The following is a 24,935-nucleotide window of genomic DNA, read 5'->3' on the forward strand; positions in this document are numbered from 1 at the left end:
TATACCCTCTTGGGACCTGACTCTAGTGCTCACGGCACTACAGCAGGGCCCATTTGAGCCTTTGCAGATGGTTCAGCTGAAGTTCCTCTCAATGAAGACTCTGCTCCTGCTGGCATTGGCCTCCATCAAGAGGGTAGGGGACCTGCATGCATTTTCGGTCAACGATTCGTGCCTAGAGTTCCGGCTATGTGCCCAAGGTTCCCGCTACTTCCTTCAGGGATCAGGTGGTGAACCTCCAAGCGCTGCCCTCGGAGGAGGCAGACCCAGCCCTGGCTTTGCTCTGTCCCATCCGAGCCTTAAGGGGCTACGTTGACCAGACGCAAAGCTTCAGGACCTCAGACCAGCTCTTTGTCTGTCACGGAGGCCGGCAGAAGGGGAAAGCCATCTCTATGCCATCACCCTGGCTTATCAGGCACAGGATGTGCCCTGCCCGCTCAGGTTGCGGGCTCACTCAACTAGAAGTGTGGCATCACTCCTTCAGGGAACGAGGGTTACCATACGTAACCGAGACGTTTTCGCCCTAGGAAGAAACCATTTATAAAAACAAATTGAATAGCAAATAAAAACAAAAGCAATTGTGCAAAGGAAAACAGATGATATGCTATACATTATACATGTAAGAGTTCTACACACACACACACACACACATAGACACAACACACAGTAGTTAAGCCTGAACATCACAACATCACCGTTTTAAATGGTTCCAGGGTTTGATTGTTTTTGGTTTAGCTTATGGAATGTATATCAACTAGTGTAATTTACTGTAATTTATGTATTTGATGAGATTGCTTGATCAAAATACATGTGTGCTGTGTGAAAAGAATTGAGAGCGTATGTTTGATTTGTTATTGGTGCATATTGCAAGGAGGCAGGTGACACTAGCAAGGTCATGAGTTGAACAACACTGATCATATGCATAATATACTGCTGTTAAGTAAGTGTCATTACATGTAAGTAAATGTGGGGGGTAAAAATACCCTCATTTCACAAGGTAAATTTACTATATATTTCTCTGCCCCACTATAGACAAGCAATCATTCACTGTCCATTCATAATGGAAAAGGATGGATCGTGCACTGTTCTGAAGAGAGTTTGAAAGAGGAAGTTGTCAGTGTTTTCTTTTTTTGCCACATATGTACAATGCATATAATGAATTCCAATATATGACATATATTGTCACATTAAGTTAAATAAAAATGTATGAAACATATTGGAAAAATTGGAAACATATATCTATACATATATATGTATGTTTATGTATTAATATTACATCTTTGGGCATATGGGTCATATACATGTATTGTATATATGTAATTATAAAATATACAAAATATGGACTGTCACAAAGCAAGGCCAGACACAACAGGTAAGTGCAAAACAGGATTGTTTATTGACTAGTGAAGCATAAGAATGGAACGGGTGAGGTAAAGGCTGGTGAGTGTCAACACAGTGTATGATTCCAGGGTTCTTATCGGAGTTCTGATGGTGTGTGTGTCTTATGCCGGTTTCGTGGAACAGATTCCAAGGAATCGTTGGGAGGATCGGCGGGAGGAACAGAGCGTAAGTCTTCAGTAGCGAGTAAGAGAATTCAGTAGCGAGCGTCCAGAACAGTCCATAGGCGTGAACGGTAGACTGGACAGCGAGTGACTGAGATGTGTGTGTATTTGTAGTGTGGCTTGATTGGTGACAGCAGGTGCGGGTGATCAGAATGCAGGTGACTGTGATCGGGTGATTATCATGGATGGTGACTGAAGTGACAGAGATAAATCCCTGACATAGACATACAAAACATGTATCTACATATATGTACATATCTGTGATGTGCAGTGGTGTTCTAAAATGAGGAGGCCAAGTAAAAATAAAATGTAAATTAATGTCCCAGTCACATTTTCTTAGTTAAATAAACATGACTTACACTATAATAAAAAATAAAAATAAAAATAAATAAATAATCTATTTAAATTGTTTACATTAAATACACTATTACATACCTCAGGTCAAAAATCAGAAAACATACATTCTTTTTTTTCTATATTGTATATAGAGCCTTACAGAACCAAGTTTGAGTTCAACTTTTTAGATAGAAGAACATTTTTGTTTTCTAAATAAAAAGTCCTATAATGTACACAACTTAAAAAAAAAAATTACACAATGTAAATAATTTGCCACATAATAAGAATATGTGCATAACTCAATTTTGACAAAAATGTCAGATGACGGTGATATGTCAAATGTTACATTTGCACATGGATTACAGCAATGTCAGCAAAACAAAACTTCTAGTGCACAGCAGGACAAGGTAAAATGGTTTATAGAACTAAATACATATCAACAAGTGAAAAAAGTAAACCACAAAGTTAGATGGACATACACTGATTCTCTGTTTCCCTGGCAACAGTCATTGTGTCCTTTTTCTCAGGCAGAACCAATTTCTCAGGCAAAGACTCTGCAATCAGAGTGTCTATTAAATGTTTATATGTCCAGACATAAACCCTGCTGCTCAGAATATTTGGTTCTATGGTACCATCAGTAACTGACCCTGGCTCTTTTACATTTTGCAACAATATGCATTTGTCTGTCTTCTGATTTTCTAGCAATTTGTATTCATGAGTAAAAGTGCTGTGCCACACTGCTAAGACAAAATGTTAAAGGTCCACTGAAGTGCCTTGAAACACACATTCTACAGTAATGGCCAAAACTTTTGGCAGTGACATAAACATAAAAACTTTGCTGCTTCGGTATTTGTAGATTATTTTTCGACATCTTTCTATGGTATACTGAAAAACAATGATAAGCATATAATATGTTTTAAAGGCTTTTATTGGCAAAAAAAGTCAGTATTTACAGTGCTGACCCTTGTTCTTCATAACCTCTGCAGTTCGCTCTGGCATGCTGGATATTAGCTTCTGGGCCAAATCCTGACTGATGGTGATCCATTCTTGCCTTATTAGTTCTTGGTGTTGATCACAATTTGTGTTCTTCTGCTTGTCCACTCACCTTTTGAGGACTGACCACAGGTTCTCTATAGGTTTGAGATCCGGGGAGTTGCCTGGCCACGGATCCAAAAATGTAATGATCTTCAAGCCACTTCTTTATCACTCTTGCTTTGTGACATGGTGCTCCATCATGCTGGAAAATGCACGGATCATCACCAAATTGCTCATGGATCATTGTAAGAAGTCGTTCTTGCAGGACTTTTTGACACCATTCTTTATTCATGGCAGTGGTTTTGGGCAGAAATATGAGAGAGCCCACTCCCTTGGTTGAAAAGCAACCCCACGCATGGATGGTCTCAGGATGCTTCACTGTTGACAAGTCACAGGACTCATGGTAGTGTTCACCTTTTCTTCTCCGAACAATCGATTTTCAGGATGTCCCAAACAGTCGGAAGGGAGCTTCATCAGAGAAAATAACTTTGCACCAGTCTTCTGCTGTCCAATCCTTGTACTTCCTGCAGAATTTCAGCATGTCCTTGACGTTTTTCTTTGAGAGAAGTGGCTTCTTTGCTGCCCTTCTTGACACCAGGCTGTTGTCCAAAAGTCTTGGCCTCACTGTGCGTACAGATGCTCTCACACCAACCTGCTGCCATCCCTGAGCAGGCTCTGCACTGATGGTGACACGATTCCGTAGCTGACTCCTCAGGAGGAGACAGTCTTGGTGCTTGCTGGACACTCTGGGCCGTCCTGACGACTTCTTCACTGCAGTCGAACCTCTCTCCTTGAAGTTATTGATGATCCGGTAAATGGTTCTTTCAGGTGCAATATTCTTTGTAGCAATTTCCTTGCATGTGAGGCCATTTTGATGCAAAGTGATGATAGCTGCACATGTTTCTTTGGAGGTAACCATTGCTACCAAGAACACAACGATTGGAAGCACTTCTTCCCTCCTTTTTTAGCAATCTGTCTGCTCTTACAATCTAATTATTATGATAGTGATTTTACCTGACTAGTACTCATTCAAACTTTAACATGTGCTGTTGATATGATTAGTCAATTAATGTTAGCTGGTCCTCTTGTGTCAGGATAAAAAAACTGTGAATTTTTTTATTTTTTGTGAAAAGTAAATTTTTTTGGCCAGTGAAGCTTTTAGCAATTATTTAAATTGCATCTGATCACTCTACACAATAATTTAGAAACAATGTGAATGTACACCACAACAGCTTAAGCAGCAAACTTTGCAAAACACAAAATTTATGTCACTGCCAAAACTTTTGGCCACGACTGTATGTGGTGACGTAATTTAAACTGAAACAGGAAGACGGGCGGGACATATTGAGCAGCCCCGCCCCCTTTTTAAACAGCCTATATATAGCGCATCGTTTATGTCACAGCTTGGACCAGAGCTCGGTAAAGCCGCATTTTACAGCTTATGACAGCCACAGTCTAATAGATTAGCCCTTTAGATTCAATATTAAACTGTTAGTAAAGCAAAACAGTGATTATAATGATGCTGATGATGTGTAGTTTGAAACTTGTGTCATTTATATTGGTATATTGTACTCGTTAGTTTCTAACCTCTAACCGTTTCTCCTCCTTATCTGATCCAAATCGCTATAAAATATATAATTCTTTGTAGAATTCAAATAGGTCTGATACATTTTGTGGTCTGTGCGACTCCCACATGTGATCCTCTCCGTATTATCGTGTTTCTGGACCGGAGAATATCGTGCGCGCTGCGGCGGTTCACATACACAACACAACACAACGCGAAACCAAACTTCTTTCGACCCAATGGAAAGCATATTTACACTGTCTGAATCTGTCCTTATTCCCCATATAGTGCATTACGTGCCAGTGCCGATCCTAGACTTTTGGGGGCCCTACACAAAACTGTGCTGATGGGGGGGTATGAGTGGTTATGAACAAATTGTTATAAAAAAAATCTTATTTTTTATTTCTTCTTATTTTTTAATTGACTTATTTCAGCCACAGTTTCAGCATCTATTTATAGTGTAGGGGGCGGGACATTTCAGATTCTAGAGAGCATTTGATTGGACAGAAAGGTTTTTTTTTATTATTATTAATGCTTAAACAGACAATACAAAAGGAACATAGTCAAGGGATCACATACAAATCCAAAAAAATAATAACCAATACTAATGACCACATACACATCAATAATAACATAAATACTGTTACAAACAAACAAAACAAAAAAAGAAAAGAAAGAAAAACAACAGTGTGAATGACATTACAGAGACACTACAATCAGATAAAAAACAATCACATAAAAGGAAAGCAGCTTAAAGCATGAATTTTCTTTAAATACTTCTGTATAATAATTCAGAAATTGTAGGGATTTTTTATTCTTTATAAAATGAAGAGATTTTAGAAGTGAGTTTAATTAAATTTTAAAAAGGGGATAGGATGGGAAACTATTTGCAAATTTTGACGGATGGATAAAAAAAATTATACTTTTCTTACAAAAACGCATCGATTCGCTACAGGAGGCCTTTGTTCACCCCCCGGAGCCGTGTGAGACACTTTTTTTTTATGGATGGGCGAATTTTATTTAAGTTTTTTTTGGACTGAAGCAATGCAACACCCGCTGAGTGGCATTAAACAGCTTGAAAGATCAAAGACAATTTTTAATATAACTCCGACTGGATTCGTCTGAAAGAAGAAAGTCATATACACCTAGGATGCCTCGGGGGTAGGGCTGCACGATAAATCGCATGATAAATCGCATGATAAATCGCATGCGAAAAAATATAAATTATGTCTAAAGCCTTTGATACTTGCGATTCATCCATTAGGAACAATGTGGTGTCGTCCGCCAATTGTGAAATCTTAATTTCCCTCCCCAAAACAGAAATCCCTTTTAATTCTTGATTTTGTACAATATTTAGGGATAATAGCTCTCTGTAACTAATAAAAAAAATGAGAAATTGGGCAGCCCTGCCTAACACCACACAGTATATCAAAACTATTAGAGGTATTACAATTAATAACAACAGAACTATTGGTAACACTTTACTTGAAGGGGTGTGCATAAGACTGACATGACACCTTCATAATCATGACATGACACATGTCATGAATATGAAGGAGGTTTTATGCATGTTTATGACAACTGTCATTAAGTGTCATTCGCTCAGTTATGTCATTTTTAATACAAATATGACATTATTTGACCTAACCCTACCCCTACCCTTACCACTAACCATAGCCCATAACAAAGACATCTCAAACAATGTCATCTTTGCATTAAAAATTACATAACTGAGCAAATGACACTTAATGACAGTTGTCATAAACATGCATAAAAAAACCTTCATATTCATGACATGTCATGTCATGATTATGTAGGTGTCATGTCATGATTATGAAGGTGTCATGTCAGTCTTATCAGGATTACAACAGCCTCTGTATCAACGTTCTGAATTGAATCATACCACAATGGCGTTTAATTCTCGTTCGCCGAATCCTTCATTGTGATGTTCGCAGTACTGAGTTCTGCACGTTCACTTTTGTTCGTGCCGGGAACAAAGTGCGACAATACTTTTAAAGATTGCTTTCCCCTCTTCTTAGATTTACCCATATAAATCAGATACCGAAGAAGTCTGTGCTGTAAAAGTGGCGTTTGTGTTAATTAAATAAGAAAAAAAGTTGTCCCAGTTAAGTTATCACCTCTTCACCTTAGCAGCCCACACTTACGCGTCCACCTGTAATGCCGCCATTTTGGCTCCCCCTCGATTGGACAGAAAGTTTGATGAGAAGCTGAAGTGAAGGGTGACATCATAAAAACCATTGATTCATATTGCCGGAAGTGAGAGACTGTGTAAGTTTTGAATGCTCATATCTTCTAAATACAAATTTTGTCATTGTTTTGGAGCACGGATAACTGTAAGACTAACATATTCATACTAAAAGCCAGAACAATTCAATTTTGATTTCATGGGGACTTTAAGTTAGTCTGGACTCCAAATCTCTGCCATGGTTTGGTTGGTTATCAAGGCCCTGTTAGCCATTTGCCTATAATTAGCCGCTTCTGATTTTAATTTATTTTTTTATTTTTTCTCCTGATGCAGGAAATATATATATATATATATATATATATATATTATTTTGAACTTACTATTCATTAACTAATCTTGAAAAAGTGTATCACAGTTTCTACAAAAATATGAGGCAGTTGTCAAAATATGAAACCGTTTTCAACATTGACAATCAAAATAAGTGTTTCTTGAGCAGGAAATCAGCATATTAGAATGATTTCTGAATGATCATGTAACAATGAAGACTGGAGTAATCATGCTGGAAATTCAGCATTGCATCAAGTGAATAAATTACATTAAAAAAATCAAATTGAAAACTGTTTTTTAAAATTGTAATAATATTTCACAATAATATTGTTTTCACAATTGGTGGCTGACTAAATACTTTTTTGCCCCACTGTATATATATATATAATATTTAATATTTCATTTTAAATGATTTACTGGTTCCTAATTTTGTTTAGAGGACCTTTAAAATCATGAGATTGACTTATATTCTGTCTGCTGTCTTTGATGTTACAACTGAGTATAGTTGCTAATGAAGTGTCACAAATCATTGTGTCTACAAGTCAGTGACCATGAGAAAGCTGGCAGGTTGTATCTAACATTCAGATAAAAATTAACACTTATGGTTAGCTTTCGCCAGATTGTTCTCAGTCCAGGTTTTGTAAAATAAAATAAATAAACCACACATATTCACTTTGTATCAAAATACAAGCTCACGAAATAATATATTATTTATGTAATTTAATCATTTACGTATTGTGATCAGTGAAGCACAGTTTCAGAGTTCAGCACTGGACAATTGTACATAGACAGCACAACCTATGTAGGCTGTCAACCTTGATTAGATTGAGCGAGACAGCTGCCTTAAAGACAGAAAGAGAACAAGTGGGTGAGATACAGAGAGAGGTGCCAGTTTTCTTGTCTCCTCCTATTCTACTCTCTCATATTCTTCTTTTAATTATACAGGCAAGCACTTTGCCAGGGCATTGAGGAAGGATGATCAATCTTTCCATCTAATCTGGATTTATACTACAACATAATTAAAAAGAAGATTAATAGCATCTTTAAAATATGACCTACATGAGGGTACAGAATATAGAGTTGTTTGGTAAATATATGCACAGCAGTTACTGTATTTGGTGCATAGTAATAGAGATAGGAATTTAATTAACAGCGGCCATTTCACCTACATCTAACCTTCTAGTGGCTCCGAAGCTTCCTTTAAAGGAAATATATGTATTTGCACAAAAAAATTATAATAATAACAATAAAAAATAAATAAAATAAAATAAAATGTCATACATACACTGTCAAAATTGGTCCCCAAATGAATGTACCTGACAGAATAGGAGACCATTTGGACATTTATGGAGAGCTTTTAGGTGTGTATACTGTCAGAAACAAGGTGTTAACCAGAATTTTTATGGACTACTTTAGGGATAAATAAGAAACTACATAAATCAGAGCAATAGTGGAAGGTCTGTTGCAAGAGAGACTAATGTCAGTGACCCTCTCATAATAAAGCCCATATGAAGGCCAGTGTCTCTCTCTCTCTGTGTGTGTGTGTGTGTGTGTGTGCATGTTGTGCAGTTTTCTCAGCGGAGTGCTGTAAATATAGTGTGGGTGGCTCGGAGCTCATTGGAATGGAGTCAGTGCTGAAATACTGATCTCCCCTCACTCTCAGCCATCTACATTACTTTCAGCATACATCTCCCCCTAAACTGCTGAGCTACATGTTCAGAAGCAAAGCTTAATGCTTAATATTCAGCGCAGTAAATAATGTTTGCCACATTTATGCTTGTGCCCAGTGTTGCAAGCCACCACCATATATGAGGTAGAAGAGATTCTGGAGAATCTTAATGTCATCAGGAAAATAAAATTATTGATGAATATCATTTTAAAATTAGCTTCGTTCAAATCGCAGAGAAGCTTTTGGTGTTTTGGAAAGGACTGTCAAGAAGGTAAAAGTGAAAACTCAGCATGTGTAGGTCATCATGCTTTTGGCATCAATAAATTTTTTTTCCTTAAAGAAAGAACTTACTTTCAAAACTTTGAGCTCTAGGGCTTAGAGCTATGAAGTTATCTAACAAGTGAAGTGCCTCTTTATTTGCATGTCCTTTATAAGTCCCATTTGGATGGCTTGTATTGCCTAGTAACATTTCCTGCAGTGAGGAACATTTACATGGTTTAACATATTGTATTGTCTAATTTATGTGACTCGGTGCAACTACTGGTTTGCAGTGCAGTCCTTCTTTCAAATGATCATAAATTTAATGCACAGATAGGCCTGCTGCATTAAATTCCCTGTAGATTAGCAATGTATTCTGCAGTTTCCACTAAGGGTAAACTTTGGGGGAAATGTCTTAAAGGAACAGTTTCCCCAAAAACATAAAAGCAGACAATTTAGTGAATGTTCAGTTAGGTGATTGCAATACAATGATATTCTGACTAATTTAAATGCTTAACAATGCACCCACGTCTCTAGCATAATTTTCCAAGTGAACATCACACAATTCAAGAAATTATACAATACAATGTTGCACTATTGCTCTTTCGTGATGGAGGTTCACACTCTAATCCAGTAGGTGGTGGACTGAATATATGTTGGTGTGTAAAAACACAAAAAGCAGAAGCTGAACACCCATTGGACTGGAAGCACTGCATCTTTAAGAAGAATAGGAGAAAGGTACAGTTTTTACACACTGAAAATGACTTTAATGAGTCCTGTAAGACCAAACAATTATAATGAGTTGCCCCAAGTGCCAGTGCAACACTTCATTAGATTCCTATACACTTCTTTTTATTATTTAAGACAATTTGGATTTCTTAAACAGTATTGTTTTGGAATTCATTTTCTGATAAATAGTCAACTTTCATAAAAGAAACTCTGACAATGCAATATGTCTTGACACAAGGATTTAGAGACTTGAGAAATTCCTCAAACCAACTGGATGCCCAGTCATCTGCCCTTTTCATTGCCTGGGACCTTTTGTTCGTACTTGTAAGAGATTTGTAAGTATATATGCATGTAGAACAACCACTGCACTACCACCATCCTCCCCCACTTGGTCAGAGACGAGAAATCACACCATTTTATGATAGACATCTAGAATTTCAGTCAACCTGAACATATAATTTCAGCGGGATGCATTATAAACTGGCAAAAGAAAGAAAGAAAGAAAGAAAGAAAGAAAGAAAGAAAGGCACACAATTTTGCCATCTCTTTGTTCGAATAAAGGGCACTTTGAAATATATGTGAAGCCAGAGCAATATAATATAAAGCAATATAAAGCTTGATAAACGTGCATAAACAGAAGCAGGTTAAGGACACACTGAGGCCCATGAGTTCGCACTCCAAATACAGAAACTGCTGTGTTTTGCAGAATAAGCAGAGTGAGGCAAAGTGGCATGAATTATAGACACTTTTTATATTGCCTACATTTCCTGCATTGATCTAGAGCTTATGAAAGTGTGTTGCTTTTGGCCAGGATAAGTGGAAAAATAAGGAGTGACTAATAAGGTGACAAAGAGCATAGTAATCAGTATGTGATGTAAATGTGTTTGTTTATTTGTGTGTATAGCATTCTTGGTTCTTCATCTATTATGCAAACTCTGCTGACCACAAAATCTCACACCAAATTATGTATTTCCCTCACCTTGTCCTGGAAAATAAGCCCAAGTGATCACATCAAAACAGTATTTCCCAGCAGGCAACTAGCTCTTGATACCTGGCTAGAAAAGCTGTCTTATATTCGTATGACAGAAAGATTGAAGGTGTGTGCCGGTTTATAGTCTCAGTCCAATTATTGTGCCGCCTTATGTTATTCTGCTTCCTGTTGAGAGCTCTTGTGAAGTGGCTCTTTTCCTGTTGACCCGAACCACTCCATTAGTCTGATCAGTTTTCTTTTCCTGAACTAAAGCTGTAGCTTTACATAGAAAAAAACTAAAACAAAACATCACCAACAACAAAACATTTTGACAATATAAACACCTTACAGGAAAGAAAATGGCACATTGCAAATTAATTTTAGATGTAGTTGTCATAATTGCTTTGGTGATCTTTTTTCTTTTAGGTATGTTCTAGAAATTTCATAATTAAGATTAATAAATAAATAAATAAATAAATAGTATATAAAAAGCAATAAAATATTTGCTCAGACATTTCTCAAAACAAGATCAAATGAAGATTAGATCAATTAAATGAAATAGGAAGATAAACTCTCACCTCACCTCGCAAGACAATCATTTACAATAAATGGAACAGTCAAGATGACAACCACATTTTTACAAGTCATACCTCAGAATGGAAACTCCTTAATGGATCGGGGCATTTCAGTCACCTATTTAACAGAGAATGTGTATAAATCAACTTATAACTGCATATTCCTTTGCTTTACTTCCATAACTAGAATGATTAAATGTAGATTTGTAATTGACATTCATACTTCAGCATAGCTAGAGGATCAGCAAACAAGCAGTTTATGTCTTTAATTAGTACTAAATAAATGCATATTAAATAATCATGACATGCCAACAGGATGTTCTCAAAATCCATATTTTACAGTTATTTATATAAATACACATTAAGTCCCTTCAAAATGCTACAGGTAAAATATCAGAGCAAATGTTTTAAAGAAACTGCAAACAGATTGATGGTGGTTGTAGCCTTAAACTGAAACACTTTAACCCCGTTGATGTTTCTATTTCAGTAATAGCGAGGACCTTTGCCGTTTTTCCTCACACAATGCTTTGGCTGTTTGGCTAAAGAGCAGTTTAAGTGCTGCCCTACACTCTGTGGAATGACTCTTTGAGACGAGCTCTATTCAGCAGTACATCACCTGCTGGGGTGTAGATAACGATGGCGACGGTCTCATGATGAACATCCAATCACATAAGCTCACCACCTTTTTTCAATAACCATATGTACCATTGGCCCTCACTGTTACACCAACATCAAAAACAAGAAGAAAGCAAGTCAACAACAACAAAAAAAATGTCAAGAAAAAGAAAGCAAGTACACAGTCAGCTCTTGAGGGGGCTGGCTGTGTTCATTCATAAAATATCAAGTGTGCACTGAATGTTTAGCTCTGCTCTCATTGCCGTTTCTTCTCGAGGGGAGAAAGTCTTTTGCAATATAGAATCGAGTTGCTCGGATCTCGCATTTACGAGGCAATGCGTGCATTACGGGTCCGCAACAAAATAATGCCAGGGGGAAACTGTGAGCAGACGGTAGATTCCCTTTCTCTCTCTTCCCTCTGACTGCGTGCAAACATATTGATGTGTTACCAAGCTAATATTCATGAATCTTTAAATTGCATATATTATTATAATATTCAGCTTAACGTCCAGACCATGTTTCACTTGTTTGGTTGTTTTGCTGCATTTAATTCTTAGGAATTAAATGATGAATAGTCATTTGGCTATGGAGAAGTTTAGTTGTCTATATTAATTTAGCAGAGAGATTGGAGCTCCACGCCAGAGCTCCACTAGGACAACATCTGTGAGTTGTAGGCTCTCTGTGAGCCTCCTCACAAGATGTCCTGAGCGTGGGGAGTAGTTAGGCCTCTTTTCATTAGAGAGTCATCATTTTGAAGCTTCTTGGGCATCTACTGCAAGCGTCGTCAGGCCTCCTCTCGCTACAGATAATTATTTTCATTGAGGCCTCCGCTCACCAGAGTGAGTTGTAGGCTCTCTGTGAGCCTCCTTACAGGATGTAATTACTGTGAGACGTAGTTAGGCCTCCTCTCATTTGAGAGTCATCATGTTGAGGCCTCCACTCCTAGAGCTCGGCCATCTTCTGCGAGCGTCATCAGGCCTCCTCTCGATACAACGAGGAGGTCTTTTATCTTCTTTGAGGTCTCCGCTCGCCAGAGCTTCACAAGGACAAAAACTGTGAGTTGTAGGCTCTCTGTGAGCCTCCTTGCAGGATGTCCTGAGCTTGGGGCATAGTTAGGCCTCCTCTCGTTTTAGAGAGTTGTCATGCTGAGGCCTCCACTCCTAGAGCTCGGCTAGGTATTGGCTAGGTAGTATGGAGTGTTGCTAGGCTGCCTCTCATTTGAGAGATGTTGTATTTGGGCCTCCACTCTGCAGAGCTTTGTGGGCCAGTTGTCTCTGAGTTTCAGGCTCTCTGTGAGCCTTCTTGGATGCTGGCCTCAGTAAGAATGTAGTTAGGCTTCCACTCTCCTGTTGAGTCCTCTGTTCTTGAGAAGCTCCAGTCTATGGTCGCGTTGCTGGTGCAGGGGTGAGGACTCCTCTGAGTTTTTGACATAGCTCAGCCAATAAAGCACTCATCCCTTCAGCATGGCGGCGTGGGTATACCGTTCCACATAGCGTCCTCTAGGGCAGAGGTCCCCAACCAAAATGTATATAGATATGACACTGTTATTTATTTATGTTAATGATTGTTCTGATTATTCTGTATTTTATTTGTATGCGATTGATATGGAGTAGCAATTTGACAATTTCATGTTAAATAAGTAAATGAAAGATTGCTCTGATCTGTCACATATTAGGAGTTAAACGTATCGCAGTTGATCTGTAATACGTATGGATGAGACCCTACCGTTCCACACACACGTGATTTGCAGATTAATTAGACAATTTACTCGTACAATCAATTTTAAACCACAAGAAGAAGAAACAAAAGAGAGCTCAATTTGTTACTCATGCGCTGTTCTCGCACACAATCAAAGCGTGCAAAAGAGACGTGTTTCAGACAGCTGAGTTGCGTATACATACACATAAAATTAGCCCATGTCAAAAACCCTTCACGGCATTGTCATTCTCTGTGCTTTGAATATTTTTTTTTCTTGCTTATTCGAAAAAAATAGTCCAATCTGTGACTCAAAAAAAAAAAAACACAATATAATGCGTTGAACCACTATATAATGCTATTATAAAACTATATAATAGCCTAACATATTATATATATTAATATTATAATATATATATATATATATATATATATATATATATATATATTATCCCCCCGTCCAACCGGTCCACAAGAATATTTTCCAAACATATTCGGTCCGTGGTCTAAAAAAGGTTGGAGACCCCTGCTCTAGGGGACGCAGCGTAGAGTTCCCATTCGAAAGGGAACGTCACAGGTTACACATGTAACCATGGTTCCCTGAGAAAGGGAACGAGACACTGCATCCCTTTGCCATGCTTCAGGAATTCCTACACGTCTCCTTCAAACAGGAAGTTTATGACGAATTTTACAGGTGCCCTTTTATACTCTCAACCGCACCAGTTGTGACGTCATAGGCTGCAGCCTGCCAATGTCATGTTCATTGTCGTGTTTAGACTCATGCTTCAGACACCGGTCATACCGGAGGCATTCCCCCTTAGTGGGCTGAGTAGACTGTTCCCTCTCTTCAGAGATTTAAGTGAACAACCCCTGCTCAGAGTGGAGCTGTCTGTGGATAGTTATGCTCCAGCACAGACTTACTTTGCTTTGGAATATAGCAGTCTGGGGGAAGCTGTGTACTAGCCTGGCTTCTTTGACTTGGTTGGGTTCCCCTTGCCACAAGCTCTCTCAAGAAAGAGCTGAGTCTTTGTCTAGGAATCTGCTATTCGAGGATAGCTGTGTTCCAGCGCGGAGACTGCTCCCCTTGTTAGGATTTTTAAGGAGTGGTCTCCTTGAGCCCCTTGCCTAAGCTGGGCTGTCTCCCCGTTTTGGTTTTAAGTAGATGGCCTACTTCTGAGGTCTGGGCAATCTTCAGCCTTATCTGAGGGCACTGCTATTTGAGGATAGCTGTTTCCATCCCTCTAATGTTATAGCCACTGCTTACAACAGGCTTTGATCTTGGACTAATGATGTTTATTTGTTCACTCTTTAGTGAATCATTTACTGATGGTCTGGATCTCCCTCATGTGAGCTTCTGGTCATTAGCATGGTGGTTCCTAGCCTCTATGAGACTGACACTGATTGGGGACCTGCATAGTATAGCCATCTGAGGATGGTTATATTCCAGCCATTGTTATGGCAGGACAGGCTTACTTAATAGAGCTACCTGAAGCTAGCTGTGTTTTAGATTGCCCTTTAGAGAGTCCTTTCCTGGAAACATAGCTATCTGAGGATAGCTATGATCTAGCTCAGTGATTGCTCACCTGCTTAGGTTTTTAAGTAGCGGTCTCCTTGAGCCCTTGCCTAGACAGTGCCTCCTCTCTTAGGGTTGTAAGTAGATAGTCCACTCTCTGTGGTCTGGTCAGTTTCAGTTGATCCCCCTTCTGGTATTCCATTCCTAGGTACATAGCTATCTGAGGATATATATATGTGCTACCTCAGTGATTGCTCCCTTGCTTAGGATTTTTAAGCAGTGGTCTCCTTGAGCCCTTGCCTAGAGAGTGCTTTCCTGCTAGGGTTGTAAGCAGATAGCCCACTCTATGTAGTCTGGGCAGTTTTGAAGGAAGGTCTTGCTTGATGGCTAACTGAGGCTAGCTGTGTATTGTTTCTCAGTCTACGAGCCTTCCATAAGATCCTTAGGATATACAGTAGCTATATGAGGATAGGTGGATTCTAGCTAAGCAGTTACTCCCCTTACTTGGGCTTTAAGTAGTGATCTCTTTGAGCTCCTATCTAGAGGTTTTCTAGTTTGCCTCTTCAGTGGTATTGTGTAACCAGGCTAGTATTACTCACATACCATAGCTATCTGAGGATAGCTGTGTTCTTAGTTTTGGTTTGGATGTTCCCCTTTATCTGAATTGGGTTCTTAATTTCTGCCAAGTTATGTGAGCGGCCCGGGGCGTCAGTGGCTTGGCCCCTTTCTGAATAAAGGTTAGATGCATGTCTGTCACCTCGGCATGGCATAGTTGGCATTTTGTTCCCCAAAGTTTCCGGTAGAGGAAGCAGCGTAAGTTCCCTAAAAGGGGAATGTGTCGGGTTACGCATGTAACCATGGTATCCCGAGAGGGAAATAGACGCTGCATCCCCTCACCATGCCTTCGGACTGCCTGTTTTCGTCTCCTTCAGACAACTAAGTAGGTGACGTATTCATCAGGTGCCCTTTTATACGTCTGGCCACCCGCCTATGATGTCATGGGCCACGTGGACCAATAGGATTGGTGTTTTTTCCACACACATGCTTCAGACACCGGTCATGCTGGCAGCTTTCCCCAAAGTGTCTGCTAGAAGTCACAGCGTCTCGTTCCCTTTTGGGTAACCATTTATCAAGATATCAATACATTATCAAACTTTATATTTTTTTGTGGGGAAATATTAATGATTAATGATTTAATGATTTATAAATGTTAGTAACCTGTCAAAAATGTACCTAAATGTTAAGTAAGCACATGTGAACCATTTATTAATGAGTTATAAACGTTAATAACCTATGAAAGTGAACCTTGATGTAAATAACCATTTATTAATGAGTTATGAACATCAATAACCTGTGAAATTGAACTTTAATTTATAGTGGACAATTTAATCATTTATTTATTAATTATTAATGCACAAACACAAGAGAGTTTTTATAATGTATTTTATTGTTGATGCACTATATAAGTAAACACAACAACATTAGAATCAGAATCAGAATCAACTTTATTCGCCAAGTGTGCGCAAACACACAAGGAATTTGTTGTGGTTTTTAAGAAGCTCTTGGTACATACATGCATACATGCATACATACATACATATATACATACATATCTGACATGAGACCAGAAACATTTAAATAAGACTTAACAATAAATAATAATGTGTATGAATCTGGAACAGAAGATTTATATACAGATGTGTGCATTATTTACCTTTATATATACTATAGCTGTATAAAAAAATATGCATATGTATTTACATAGTACTTGAGAGAGAGGCTATAATTAGAGATGGAGAATGAATTACAGGCATGGATTACAGAACACAGGTAATAATTCCTGTGTTAGCTTTAGCAGAGAGATTGGAGCTCCACGCCAGAGCTCCACTAGGACAACATCTGTGAGTTGTAGGCTCTCTGTGAGCCTCCTCACAAGATGTCCTGAGCGTGGGGAGTAGTTAGGCCTCTTTTCATTAGAGAGTCATCATTTTGAAGCTTCTTGGGCATCTACTGCAAGCGTCGTCAGGCCTCCTCTCGCTACAGATAATTATTTTCATTGAGGCCTCCGCTCACCAGAGTGAGTTGTAGGCTCTCTGTGAGCCTCCTTACAGGATGTAATTACTGTGAGACGTAGTTAGGCCTCCTCTCATTTGAGAGTCATCATGTTGAGGCCTCCACTCCTAGAGCTCGGCCATCTTCTGCGAGCGTCATCAGGCCTCCTCTCGATACAACGAGGAGGTCTTTTATCTTCTTTGAGGTCTCCGCTCGCCAGAGCTTCACAAGGACAAAAACTGTGAGTTGTAGGCTCTCTGTGAGCCTCCTTGCAGGATGTCCTGAGCTTGGGGCATAGTTAGGCCTCCTCTCGTTTTAGAGAGTTGTCATGCTGAGGCCTCCACTCCTAGAGCTCGGCTAGGTATTGGCTAGGTAGTATGGAGTGTTGCTAGGCTGCCTCTCATTTGAGAGATGTTGTATTTGGGCCTCCACTCTGCAGAGCTTTGTGGGCCAGTTGTCTCTGAGTTTCAGGCTCTCTGTGAGCCTTCTTGGATGCTGGCCTCAGTAAGAATGTAGTTAGGCTTCCACTCTCCTGTTGAGTCCTCTGTTCTTGAGAAGCTCCAGTCTATGGTCGCGTTGCTGGTGCAGGGGTGAGGACTCCTCTGAGTTTTTGACATAGCTCAGCCAATAAAGCACTCATCCCTTCAGCATGGCGGCGTGGGTATACCGTTCCACATAGCGTCCTCTAGGGCAGAGGTCCCCAACCAAAATGTATATAGATATGACACTGTTATTTATTTATGTTAATGATTGTTCTGATTATTCTGTATTTTATTTGTATGCGATTGATATGGAGTAGCAATTTGACAATTTCATGTTAAATAAGTAAATGAAAGATTGCTCTGATCTGTCACATATTAGGAGTTAAACGTATCGCAGTTGATCTGTAATACGTATGGATGAGACCCTACCGTTCCACACACACGTGATTTGCAGATTAATTAGACAATTTACTCGTACAATCAATTTTAAACCACAAGAAGAAGAAACAAAAGAGAGCTCAATTTGTTACTCATGCGCTGTTCTCGCACACAATCAAAGCGTGCAAAAGAGACGTGTTTCAGACAGCTGAGTTGCGTATACATACACATAAAATTAGCCCATGTCAAAAACCCTTCACGGCATTGTCATTCTCTGTGCTTTGAATATTTTTTTTTCTTGCTTATTCGAAAAAAATAGTCCAATCTGTGACTCAAAAAAAAAAAAAACACAATATAATGCGTTGAACCACTATATAATGCTATTATAAAACTATATAATAGCCTAACATATTATATATATTAATATTATAATATATATATATATATATATATATATATATATATATATATATTATCCCCCCGTCCAACCGGTCCACAAGAATATTTTCCAAACATATTCGGTCCGTGGTCTAAAAAAGGTTGGAGACCCCTGCTCTAGGGGACGCAGCGTAGAGTTCCCATTCGAAAGGGAACGTCACAGGTTACACATGTAACCATGGTTCCCTGAGAAAGGGAACGAGACACTGCATCCCTTTGCCATGCTTCAGGAATTCCTACACGTCTCCTTCAAACAGGAAGTTTATGACGAATTTTACAGGTGCCCTTTTATACTCTCAACCGCACCAGTTGTGACGTCATAGGCTGCAGCCTGCCAATGTCATGTTCATTGTCGTGTTTAGACTCATGCTTCAGACACCGGTCATACCGGAGGCATTCCCCCTTAGTGGGCTGAGTAGACTGTTCCCTCTCTTCAGAGATTTAAGTGAACAACCCCTGCTCAGAGTGGAGCTGTCTGTGGATAGTTATGCTCCAGCACAGACTTACTTTGCTTTGGAATATAGCAGTCTGGGGGAAGCTGTGTACTAGCCTGGCTTCTTTGACTTGGTTGGGTTCCCCTTGCCACAAGCTCTCTCAAGAAAGAGCTGAGTCTTTGTCTAGGAATCTGCTATTCGAGGATAGCTGTGTTCCAGCGCGGAGACTGCTCCCCTTGTTAGGATTTTTAAGGAGTGGTCTCCTTGAGCCCCTTGCCTAAGCTGGGCTGTCTCCCCGTTTTGGTTTTAAGTAGATGGCCTACTTCTGAGGTCTGGGCAATCTTCAGCCTTATCTGAGGGCACTGCTATTTGAGGATAGCTGTTTCCATCCCTCTAATGTTATAGCCACTGCTTACAACAGGCTTTGATCTTGGACTAATGATGTTTATTTGTTCACTCTTTAGTGAATCATTTACTGATGGTCTGGATCTCCCTCATGTGAGCTTCTGGTCATTAGCATGGTGGTTCCTAGCCTCTATGAGACTGACACTGATTGGGGACCTGCATAGTATAGCCATCTGAGGATGGTTATATTCCAGCCATTGTTATGGCAGGACAGGCTTACTTAATAGAGCTACCTGAAGCTAGCTGTGTTTTAGATTGCCCTTTAGAGAGTCCTTTCCTGGAAACATAGCTATCTGAGGATAGCTATGATCTAGCTCAGTGATTGCTCACCTGCTTAGGTTTTTAAGTAGCGGTCTCCTTGAGCCCTTGCCTAGACAGTGCCTCCTCTCTTAGGGTTGTAAGTAGATAGTCCACTCTCTGTGGTCTGGTCAGTTTCAGTTGATCCCCCTTCTGGTATTCCATTCCTAGGTACATAGCTATCTGAGGATATATATATGTGCTACCTCAGTGATTGCTCCCTTGCTTAGGATTTTTAAGCAGTGGTCTCCTTGAGCCCTTGCCTAGAGAGTGCTTTCCTGCTAGGGTTGTAAGCAGATAGCCCACTCTATGTAGTCTGGGCAGTTTTGAAGGAAGGTCTTGCTTGATGGCTAACTGAGGCTAGCTGTGTATTGTTTCTCAGTCTACGAGCCTTCCATAAGATCCTTAGGATATACAGTAGCTATATGAGGATAGGTGGATTCTAGCTAAGCAGTTACTCCCCTTACTTGGGCTTTAAGTAGTGATCTCTTTGAGCTCCTATCTAGAGGTTTTCTAGTTTGCCTCTTCAGTGGTATTGTGTAACCAGGCTAGTATTACTCACATACCATAGCTATCTGAGGATAGCTGTGTTCTTAGTTTTGGTTTGGATGTTCCCCTTTATCTGAATTGGGTTCTTAATTTCTGCCAAGTTATGTGAGCGGCCCGGGGCGTCAGTGGCTTGGCCCCTTTCTGAATAAAGGTTAGATGCATGTCTGTCACCTCGGCATGGCATAGTTGGCATTTTGTTCCCCAAAGTTTCCGGTAGAGGAAGCAGCGTAAGTTCCCTAAAAGGGGAATGTGTCGGGTTACGCATGTAACCATGGTATCCCGAGAGGGAAATAGACGCTGCATCCCCTCACCATGCCTTCGGACTGCCTGTTTTCGTCTCCTTCAGACAACTAAGTAGGTGACGTATTCATCAGGTGCCCTTTTATACGTCTGGCCACCCGCCTATGATGTCATGGGCCACGTGGACCAATAGGATTGGTGTTTTTTCCACACACATGCTTCATCATGCTGGCATGCTGGCAGCTTTCCCCAAAGTGTCTGCTAGAAGTCACAGCGTCTCGTTCCCTTTTGGGTAACCATTTATCAATACATTAATACATTATCAAACTTTATATTTTTTTGTGGGGAAATATTAATGATTAATGATTTAATGATTTATAAATGTTAGTAACCTGTCAAAAATGTACCTAAATGTTAAGTAAGCACATGTGAACCATTTATTAATGAGTTATAAACGTTAATAACCTATGAAAGTGAACCTTGATGTAAATAACCATTTATTAATGAGTTATGAACATCAATAACCTGTGAAATTGAACTTTAATTTATAGTGGACAATTTAATCATTTATTTATTAATTATTAATGCACAAACACAAGAGAGTTTTTATAATGTATTTTATTGTTGATGCACTATATAAGTAAACACAACAACATTAGAATCAGAATCAGAATCAACTTTATTCGCCAAGTGTGCGCAAACACACAAGGAATTTGTTGTGGTTTTTAAGAAGCTCTTGGTACATACATGCATACATGCATACATACATACATATATACATACATATCTGACATGAGACCAGAAACATTTAAATAAGACTTAACAATAAATAATAATGTGTATGAATCTGGAACAGAAGATTTATATACAGATGTGTGCATTATTTACCTTTATATATACTATAGCTGTATAAAAAAATATGCATATGTATTTACATAGTACTTGAGAGAGAGGCTATAATTAGAGATGGAGAATGAATTACAGGCATGGATTACAGAACACAGGTAATAATTCCTGTGTTAGCTGTTTAGGCTGAAGATGGCATGGGGGAAGAAAACAGTTTTTATGCCTAGATGTTCTAGTCCACAGAGATCTGTAGCATCTGCCTGAGGGGAGAAGTGCAAATAGGTTGTGTCCGGGGTGAGAGGGGTCTTTGATGATGTTACCTGCCCATTTCTTCACTCTGGAGTTGTACAAGTCCTGAAGATTGGGCAGGTGGACACCAGTGATCCTTTCTGCTGTCCTAACAGTCCGCTGCAGTCTTCTTATATCTGATTTGCTGGCTGACCCAAACCAGACAGTTATAGAGGAGCACAGAACTGACTCAATAAAAGCTGAGTAAAACTGTGTCATATGCGCCTGTGGCAGGTTAAACTTTTTCAGTTAACGGAGGAAGTACAACCTCCGCTGAGCCTTTTTCACAATGGAGTCAAGTGTCCCACTTCAGGTCCTGTGAGATGGTGGTTCCCAGGAATCTGAATGACTCCACTGCAGCCACCGTGCTGTCCATGATGGTGAGTTGAAGGAGAGCAGGGGGGTTTCTCCTGAAGTCTACTATCATCTCTACAGTTTTGAGCGTGTTCAACTCCAGGTTGTTGTGACTGCACCAGACAGCCAGCTGCTCAACCTCTTGTCTGTAAGCAGACTCGTCGCTGTCCTGGGTGAGGCTGATGACTGTAGTGTCATCTGCAAACTTCAGGAGTTTGACATAGGGGTCTTTAGAGGTGCAGTCATTTGTGTAGAGGGAGAATAGCAGTGGGGAGAGAACGCAGCCCTGAGGTGCAGGTGTTGGATGTGAGTTTTCCCATCCTCACTAGCTGCTGCCTGTCTATCAGGAAGCTGGTGATCCACTGACAGATGGATGTGGGTACAGAGAGCTGGGTCAGTTTATACTGAAGGGTGTCCGAGATGATGGTGTTGAAAGTGGAGCTGAAGTCAACAAACAAGATCCTTGCATAAGTCCCTGGTTTGTCCAGATGTTGCAGGATGTAGTGCAGTCCCGTATTGACTGCATCATCCACATACCTGTTTGCTCGGTAAGCAAACTGCAGGGGGTCCAGCAAGGGTCCAGTAATGTCCTTCAGGTGGGCCGACACCAGTCTCTCAAATGACTTCATCAGCACAGACGTTAAAGCAACAGGTCTGTAGTCATTAAGTCCTGTGACTTTTGGTTTCTTGGGTACAGGGATGATGGTGGAGTGTTTGAAGCAAGAGGGGACTTCACACAGCTCCAGTGATCTTTTGAAGATCAATGTGAAGATGGATGATAGCTGGACAGCACAGGCTTTGAGGCAGGCTGGAGAGACACTATTTGGGCCTTTGGCTTTACTTATCTTCTGTCTCCTGAAGACTTTGCTTACATCATCTTCACAGATCTTGAGTACAGGTTGAGAAACAGTAGGGGGAGGGAGGGGGAGGGTGTTGATGGCTGTGCTGTGAGATGGTCGGAGTGGGTGTGGGGTGTCAGACCAGGCTTTTGCTTTTCAAACCTGCAGTAGAACTCGTTCAGGTCTTCAGCCAGTTGTTGATTGGCCTCAGTGCTGGGGGATGGGGTCTTGTTACTGGTGATGGCTTTCAGGCCTTTCCACACTGATGTGGGGTCGTTGCTTGAAAGCTGTCTTTTTTTACTTCGGCCAACAGTTCTAGCGCTGCGCTCACACGCGCATCAGGAGGAATGTACGCACTCACCAGAATAAATTAGGAAAACTCTCGCAGCGAATAAAAAGGCTTACAGTTAATAAAGAGAGCTTCCAAGTTTGAGCAGCATATCTTTAAAACTGTCACGTCTGTACACCAGCCTTCATTGATATAAAAACGTAATTCACCACTGTTAGATGAAGCGTGCTGTCCAGGACGGCTCCATTCAGCCAAGTTTCCGTGAAGCAGAGCGCGGCGGAGTTTAAAAAGTCCTTGCTGGTGCGGATGAGGAGTTGTAGTCTGTCTGATTTATTTGCAAGGGAACAGAGATTCGCCAGATGAATAATCGGCAGCGGAGTCCTAAAACCACGCTGACAGAGTTTCACGAGCGCGCCGGCGTGCTTTCCTCGCTTGCGTCGCCTGGAGCGCTTGTATAGGAACGCAGCTCCTCCGACTAAAATGTCCAGTAAAATGTCTGAATGTTCAAACCTCTGCAAAAAGTTATCTGGTGTGCTATTCCTTATGTCCAAGAGTTCGTTTCTAGCGAAGCTGATCGGAAAAAAACGTTGCTTAAGACAGGACAAACAAACAAAAACAGTAAAAGTACCAAGGAACAACAAACCGAGGCGGCCATGTGCGGTGCCATCTTGAATTCTTTGCTGAGCATAACTACACACGAAAAGTGGCTTATATAAGTAAACTCAAATTAAACAATTCAGAAAAAACAATCAAGTCAGAAAAACAATAAAGTATTCCACCAAATTATAACTAAGCATCACATCTCTACAACAAAACATATTTGATAAATGCATGCTCAATAAAGACACCTAAATATCTATATTTTATCTAATTTAACAGTTTTGAAATAATCATTAAATAAATGACCGAAAACACGATTACAGAACATTATCATATTAGTGTTATGCTCAGTATTGTTCTAATGTGCTGTAAAAGGGGGAAAAAAAGTGTTTCAGGATGTTTATTGATTGTTAGAAAACACTCTCTGTCTTTCTGTTGATTCCAGACATGCCTTACCCCTCCTTTTTCTCCCTCTCTCTCATTCTTATATATACAACGCATTCTCTCTGAATCCCCCCTTCTGTATCCATCTCTCTCTCTTGATATTATGTTTTAAATATGTCTTACTTATATGCGAAGTATGCATGCTTAAATGTATACATTAGCTTCTCTTGTTTTTCTGTCCCCAATAAGGACAGGAATGTTAGGACTACAAGGGTAAAGGAGTTCGAGAGAAACTCTGAAGACAGTTCAGCATTCTTCGCAAAAGTCTATTCCTAATATGTCCATGTTTTTCTGTACATGTGGCTATTTTATATAAACACATGTTCTTGGCCAAAGATCCTACGTGTATGTTATTCATATCCTCATTGGTTAAGAGGATGAAACTCCCCTCGACATATGCCTATATAATATCTGTATTTCTATGAATAAATTGAAGTATTGAGGATACATTTGACTGTGTGTTCTTACTTCCCGGCCGTTTATTTACACTTTAAGTAACTGAGAATTCTTCAAGGTGGCAAAGAGAATTACAGAGGGACTAAATTGTTATTCTTTATTAACATTGATATAGTACAACAACAATTAAAAGCATTTTGCCAGAAAAATACCATCTTTTTGTGTGTGTGCTATAATAATCAATAAATAGTTTATTTGTGTGTCCACTTTACATTAAGGTTCACTTTGACAGGTTACTATCATTTGTAACTCATTAATAAATGGTTCACAGGTGTTCACTTTACATTAAGGTTCACTTTCACAGGTTATTAATGCTTATAGCACATTGATAAATGGTTTACAGGTGTACATTTCTCATATCATGAAGTCATGGTTGTGATTTTATGTCCCCTATAATTTTGTAATTATTACTGTAGATAGACATCATTAACTATTGCGGAGAATCATGGGTAAGACACATATAGCTTCTGGTAAGAAAAATCATAAGAAAAGT

Source organism: Sinocyclocheilus grahami, unplaced genomic scaffold (assembly GCF_001515645.1).
Source record: "Sinocyclocheilus grahami isolate Dianchi unplaced genomic scaffold, SAMN03320097.WGS_v1.1 scaffold255.1, whole genome shotgun sequence".
NCBI lineage: Eukaryota > Metazoa > Chordata > Actinopteri > Cypriniformes > Cyprinidae > Sinocyclocheilus > Sinocyclocheilus grahami.